Below are 7832 nucleotides of genomic sequence, written 5' to 3' on the forward strand. Positions count from 1 at the left end.
AATGGTAACAGTACCTACCTCCTCGGATTATAGAGTTATGAGCAGAACCAAACAAGACAATGCAACCATTCAACCAATGCCTGACTCATGGAAGTGTGTAAGTGGCTTAGTCGTGTCTGACTCTTTGCTACTCCATGGACTGTAAGCTGCCAGGCTCCTCTGTCCGTGAAATTTTCCAGGCAAGAATACTGGAGTGGGTTGCCATTTCCTTCTCTAGCCTGACTCATGGAAATTATCAAATAAATGTTTGTTATACTTATCCCGTCTAAAATAAATATTATAAAATTTTTATTGGGAGGGAGAGGGTAAGATACAGGAAGCCTTTAGAGGAATGGTAGTCTAATTCATCTCCCAATGTTTCTTAGAGCTATAATTCTATTAATATGCTTGCTGAACATTTTCCCTTCTTTTCTATTGATCTTTTTGTCCAGCAAGAGATTTTAGTCTTTCTATCCTTCTTCTGGGCTTCCCTTATAGCTCAGTTGGTAAAGAATCTGCCTGTAATACAGGAGACCCCAGTTCGATTCCTGGGTCGGAAAGATCCCCTAGAGAAGGGAAAGGCTACCCACTCCAGTATTCTGGCCTGGAGAATTTCATGGATTATATAGTCCATGGGGTCACAAAGAGTCAAACACGACTGAGTAACTTTCACTTTCACATCCTTCTTCTAGTATATATAGACTGCTGGGTTTTTTGGTTTGTTTTTTAATTTGATTGACAATGATCATACTGTTATGGCAAACTGACTTAATTATCATACACTGTGAAAGTCACTCAGTCGTGTCTGACTCTTTGTGGCCCCATGGCCTATACAGTCCATAGAATTTTCCAGGCCAGAATACTGGAGAGCATAGCCTTTCCCTCTCCAGGAGATCTTTCAAACCCAGGGATTGAACCCAGGTCTCCCTCTTTGCAGGTAGATTGTTTACCAGCTGAGCTACCAGGGAAGCTCATTGTACTCTATAAAAGTTTGCAATTATGCCAAAATAATGTTTGTTGGATTTGACACAGTGATAGAAGTTTTCTCACTTTTTATTTTTTTGTTCCCAGAGTGATTTCTCTGACATCACTATGACATGCTGTGAGGCTTTAATCATAACATTATTATACTGCATGTTTAACTTTTTCCTTATCATATTCTTAAAGACAGGAAAGACTTGTAAATATTTATAAACGTTTTATGATAGTTCTAATGCAACGCCTAATTTATTATAAAATATATTATTTGGGGCCAGAACTAGCTCTCTCTCCCACAATCTCTTCTGCTCTTTTGGTGGTTTGGACAAGCAGACTAGCATCTAGATACTTTTCTCTTTTTTTACACAAGTAACGTTGATATGGCTTATATATTGTCAGCTGCTTAGAGACATTTCAATTGAAAATGACCAGAATTTCACAAGACATAACCATCTTGCCAAGAGTGTTGAAGGAGCATCTTATCTTGGTTCAAGTCAGAAACAATGTTAATGAGACACATCTGGGAGTGAAATATTTCTCTTATCAGAGAAAAATATACATAAATATATTTTTTATTGTTAACTACATTGTGAAATATGGTGCATTTCTTAGATGACTTACAAGGGAGGCTTCTGAAGAAACGGTAAACATAAAAGGAACGTTGAGCCTTAAATGGAACCTAACAGAGCAATACAGAGAAGGCGATGGCACCCCACTTCAGTACTCTTGCCTGGAAAATCCCATGGACGGAGGAGCCTGGTAGGCTGCAGTCCATGGGGTCATGAAGAGTCAGACACGACTGAGAGACTTCACTTTCACTTTTCATTTTCACGCATTAGAGAAGGAAATGGCAACCCAGTCCAGTGTTCTTGCCTGGAGAATCCCGGGAATGGCGGAGCCTGGTGGGCTGCAGTCCATGGGGTCGCGAAGAGTCAGACACGACTGAAGTGACTTAGCAGCAGCAGCAGAGCAGTAACCAGATGAAGTGGCATGCGGCCAAAGTGGGCTATGGTTAGTACTCCCTCACAACAGACAGGTCCACGACAGGCACTTAAGTCAGTCAAAGTCATGTATTGCTCTGAATTTTTCCTGTGGATCTGATATTAACACTAGTGGGAGCTCTTTACATTAAGGTTAAAAAAAAAAGATCACAAGGCCTGCGATTCTGCCACTCTTTCCCTCTCATATTAGATCTAGTCCTCATATCTGGGAGGATGGTCCTTAATGACAGCTATCATTTGCCAAGACTAAAATCAGTTTTTGTTTTTAAGTATTCTGAGGCGCTAGAACATAGAAGTCAATAATTCACTACCTTCTTTCTAACTCTGAACAATATTTGAGCCAGTGATGGGAGATTAGCTGCAGGTCATCAGTTGGTGTTGTCTTTCGGTTTTAAGTTATTTTCACAGTGGTTATGTATATGAGGCTGTCGCTTGAAGAAAATCAGAAGAAAGCACATGAGCAAATGCAGATGGAGGGCAAACAGTTGTTTTCCTACCTTTGGAGGACACAGAAAGGAAAATGTAAGAAAGTTTGTTAAGCATTTACCTGTAACGTCTGACAGTGCTGTTACAACTTTGCAAACAGACTCTATCTTGTGGCCATCCCCTCAGTCACAGCTGCTGTGATGCCCAGTATTCAGAACAGCACGGTGTGAAACTTCTGGCACGAGGCCTGGATGAAGGAGGGCAGTTTCTCTCTGACTTTGGCTCTCTGGACCACAATACTTGATTATAAACAACAGGGTGGCCTGGCACATTTGTGGGGAGCTGAGACTCACAATATGAGATTTTTAATCTTGGAAAGGCTTTGAGTCTCCATTTTCTTGCACTCTTACACTCATCCCAGCATAACTCTGCTGCTGCTACTGCTGCTAACTCGATTCAGTCGTGTCCGACTCTGTACGACCCATAGACGGCAGCCCACCAGGCTCCCCCGTCCCTGGGATTCTCCAGGCAAGAACACTGGAGTGGGTTGCCATTTCCTTCTCCAGTGCATGAAAGTGAAAAGTGAAAGTGAAGTCGCTCAGTCGTGTCCGACTCTAGCGACCCCATGGACTGCAGCCTACCAGGCTCCTCCGTCCATGGGATTTTCTAGGCAAAAGTACTGGAGTGGGGTGCCATTGCCTTCTCCGAATGTAACTCTATTTCTGATCAAAGGAGGAAGAGAACCTGGAGGAATAAGCTACTGGAGCTGTGAGCTATCCTGGGGACCACAGAATCCATCCCCTCCCTTATACATTGAGGCAAAGACCCCCAAGAGCTACAGTGGCCTGACTGAGGTGTTTTTTTTATTTTTTATTTTTTTATCTTGGTTATGATGGGTCTTTGCTGTTGCACGCAGGTTTTCTCTAGTGTGGTGAACCAGTGCTACTCTTTATTGGTGCCTGGGCTTCTCATTTCGGTGGCTTCTCTTGTTGCAGAGCACAGGCTCTAGATGCACAGGCCTCAACAGTTGTGGCCTCCGGCAATGCAGGAGCTCATTAGTTCCAGCTCGTAGGCTCTAGAGTGCAGGCTCGGTGGTTGTGACACATGGGCTTAGTTGCCCAAGACATGTGGAATCTTCCCGGACCAGGGCTTGAACTTGTGTCCCCTGCACTGGCAGGTGGACTCTTATCCACTGTACCACCAGGGAAATCCAGGGCCAAGTTTTCTCCTGATTCTTTTCATGACACCATGCTACAAATCATGAAAATGTATCAAATAAAGTTCACAGCTTCCATCTGGTGGAGAGTGGGTAGTGGAGGGACTCACTAAGTGTCAGGCACCATGTTAAAGGTTGTATGTGCGTTCTCTCATATATTCCTCATACCAAGTCTAAGATTATTATCATCCTTAGTCTGCAGGTTTATAAACTGAGGCTTTGAGAACTTAAGTCACAGACTAGTATATGGCTAAGTGAGGATTCACACCTAGTTATGTCTGAATGCAAAGGCCACTTATTCAAAGTGCTATACCATACGATATTATCTGTGTAGAACGTAACTTATTCTAAAGAAAGAAGCATTACCAAGATGTGGAGAAATGCCAGGAAACATATCCAGGACAGGAATTATCCCTTAATAACCTTAATCATAGCTGACAGCTATCATTGACTGAGGGCCTATTAAAGACCAGACATTTTATTTTATTTAATTATTGCAACCACCTTGTGAAGTAGAGATATTATATATCCAATTTTTTCATAGGGACTTCCCTGGTTGTCCAGTGGTCAAGACTCTATACTCCGAGTGCACAGGAGCCAGGTTCCATCCCCAGCCAGGGAACTAGATCTTGCCTGCCACAACGAAGACCATGTGTATCACAGCTAAGACTAGGGCAGGCAATCCAAAAATAAGTGAATAAACATTTTAAAAATTGAAAGTATGAGGAACTATATACCCAATTTTCACATGAAGAAACTGAAAACTAGAAAATTAAAATTTCCCAAGTCACACACTTGGCAAGTGGTAAAATGAAACTTTGTATTAAATATGACTGCTTTGAGACACCATACCTTTATTCATCTTAAAATGAGTGCCTGGCCCATGGAATCTGTTTAATAAATATTAAATGCAAGAACAAGTGAATGAAAACAATGAATGAATGGGAACATGCACCTGGTATGTAATGCTCAAGCTGGCCTTAGTTAGACTCTCTTGAAAACAAAGAAGTAATAAATACATAATATATTGTTTTGCTCCAAGAGGTAGAACGGGGACAAATCAGTGGAAATTGCAGGCTTCCTGTGGCTTCCTGTACAGAAACCTGGCTTCAAAAATGTCATTGCCTGGATGACCTTCAATTCTATGATTAAAAAATTCTGTGAAGTCAGTGTCTCTACAGAGGCATAAAAAAAGCACTTCAACAATACTGAGTTGCCTGGTAAAACAGTGACCTCCCTGTTTTTGAAGGTGTTTCAGCTACATGACCACCTGCCAGAAATGCTGTAGAAGAAATGCTACAAATTGGGTACCGTAGAAGACGGCAAAAACGGCTGCACTTATTCTCTTCCTTTTTTACATATCCTTTTGCAAGATGACGTTGAAATAGTTCCCAGTGAGAGATGGCATTTCCCCACCCCTTGAATCTGGCCTTATGAACTGCTTCACCTAACAAATGCAACAGAAGCAATACCATGCCAGTTCTGAGTCTAGGTCTCAAAAGGCCTTGCATAGTTTCATTCTCCTAGAAATTTCAGAGACCCATATGAATAAACCCTAGCTAGACTAGTTTTTTGAGAGAATACCAGACTTCACTAGCTATGGTGAAGTACCATAGCTAGTAGCCATCCAAACTCTGGAAGCAGAGCCACTTAGCTGACATATAAGCTCTCCACAGACACCTAAGTGAGCTTAATCTGTAAATTCATAGGCAATGACTCACACAGTTAATGGCTGCTCTGTGATTCTCAAAAAGCACCGTCTGAGATGAAGGGAAGAGATAGGGAATGCCTGATGTCCTGATTAGAACAGGCTGTGCCACTGTCATCTACCAGTGTCCAAAAGGCCTCCAGAGACTTTTTTCAATGGACTTAGTGGTCAGTGTTAATTGGGCATCTTACTATTTGCCAGACAATGGCTTTAATGCTTTATATAAATTAATTCTTAAGCCTCAAAAGATGTAGTGAGAAATGTATTATTTTTTGAATTTATATGAACTTTATTTTTAGACAACCTACATGATGTGTTGTATGTTTCCCACCCCCGCCTCAAAAATAATGCTTCTACTCCAGATAAATCAATGTCAAAATAAAGAGCTCAAGTTGACCTGAGTCCCGTTTGTCTCAGTCCTGGTAGATGAAAAGCAGCTGCCAGCCAGTTATGAAGTTATGTGCTAGATCCAAAGTCACAGCCACACTTGTTAACATGTTTCCATTTCTGAACCTTCCTTAAAGAAAATCATATACGGGGTCACAACATCCTCACACAAGTCCAGCAGCACAACCGTGCAGCTGGATTCGTGTTTTCACCAGCAAAGAACTGACGGTTTTTGAAATTAGTGAGGAGGGGCTTGATTTGTTCCGTAGCCCCTGCCATGAAAGGCTTTACTCTTCTGGTCTCTATACTTCAGGTTTCCGTCATCTTTAATGTACTTCTTGTAAGCTCCTTTTGTGAAGCTTGTTTCCTGCAAGTGATGCTTCATGACAGTATGGACACCAGTGATTACTGTGCTTTAGATACCTTCGCCCCCTTCAGTGGAGCCATTTCCATAAATGAGCCGAGCCATCAGTGTTACTCTCTGTGCTACGACCAGCTTCCCCTCCGCTTCCAGACACAGCCCGTCAGCGACCTCCTAGAGCTCGTAGATGGAGAACATCCCATCATGCCTGACGAGGTCCCGGTAGGTGACCATGATGGCCACTGCCCTGCTAGCTTAGCAGGAGCCCGAGCTCCGAGTGAGCCTGGTGTAGCTCAAGCAGGTGGGGGAAGCGGGGAATGGGTGGAAAAGCAGAAATGTTTTATTATTGAACTGATTTGACAGATATAGAAAACGAGGCCAGAGAACTGACACCTACCTAAGGTACAGAGTGAGTAAATGTCCAGCCAAGGTTTTGAACTCAGGAAGCACAAAGCTACAGCCCTAGCTCTTAGCCACACTCCTCTGCTTCTTGCTATTGAATGTAAAGTAGATGATTGTCTGTAGGAACTAAAAATATCTTCACAAAACCTGGTAGTAGTAAATATTCCCCCAGTGCCTTTTACCAAGCTCTCTTTATAGAGCCTGGGATGTCACCAAATACCTCATTCACTTTCCACACTTCTTCCATCTCAAAGTTGTTTTTCTTTTTCCCCCGTTTCTAAGAAATTACACTGTTGGACTTAAAGTTTAGAACCATGATCGGGAGAAATATTTAAGAAGACTCATTATTCAAAGCATGGGAGCAATTAGAGGGAAAAAAAAGAAAACTCCTTTTCCAAAAGAGAATCAATTTTCCACTATGAGAGTCTCCATTCTACCAAGAAATGAAAATGTGCATAAATTAGGTTTAGAAAAATACATGAGACGGCTTATGCAAAAAGGTTTAACCTGGGAATCAAATACTAAATAAAATGATAAAAGCAGATCTAATAGTCATGCTTGATGTCCAAGATATGTCAGGGTTTTCCCTCCAAGATACAGTTTCCCTGCAGCTCATGATAATTACAAACTGTCTCAAATCACCTCTCTTCTTGTTGAGTAAAATGGACTGCCAACAAACACTTCAAACATAGTAAAACCAGTCCAACAGGAAAAAGGCCAAGGAATGTATCCATTCTAACTAACATTTTTTTACAGTCTGGTAGTGTGTAGCTCTCTGAGAGAACTGCAATGCCAAACTGGATGAAACATGTAAGACATACACACTTTTCTAGCAATTTCTTGCCTTATCTGGTTTCTCCATTAGAACCGGAGGTATCACTCACTTCCCTCCCATTGTGTGTGTGTTTAGATATCTCTTGCAGGAAAGTGAGTATCCTCTACCACCTCCCACTTCCATCCCACTGCTAGGAACTTGACCCTGGCAGAGTAGTGTGAATGCCTGTGTGTCTATATGCAGACCGTCCTTTTATTTTACCCATTTGCCTGATTATATTATTCTGTATTCTTAACTCCTTCTGGCTTGTGGCTTCTTAAGGTCTCAATGGGAACTCCTAACTTCACCTACCCCTTTAGACTAACCAGTGGGCTCTCAAAAGCAAGACTGCAGTCTTCTGGGAAGTTTTCCTGGAATCTTTTTTTTTTTTCTTTCCTTTTTTATTCTTTTAATAGGCTTTATGTTTCAGGCTTTCTTTGGATTCACAGCAAAATAGAGGGACAAGTACACAGAGGACCCATACACTCCCTGCTCTCACACACACATAAGCTTCCCCCACATATCAGCATCCCCTAGCAAAGCGGTACAGTTGGTTGCAG

General features: G+C 42.0%; 1 pseudogene; it reads right to left on the reverse strand.

Moving 5' to 3' along the window:
• Positions 1-5798: 5798 nt before the first annotated feature.
• Positions 5799-6290, reverse strand: LOC138990744 (translationally-controlled tumor protein pseudogene; annotated as a pseudogene).
• Positions 6291-7832: the final 1542 nt, after the last annotated feature.

Source organism: Bos mutus, chromosome 14 (genome assembly GCF_027580195.1).
Source record: "Bos mutus isolate GX-2022 chromosome 14, NWIPB_WYAK_1.1, whole genome shotgun sequence".
Lineage (NCBI taxonomy): Eukaryota > Metazoa > Chordata > Mammalia > Artiodactyla > Bovidae > Bos > Bos mutus.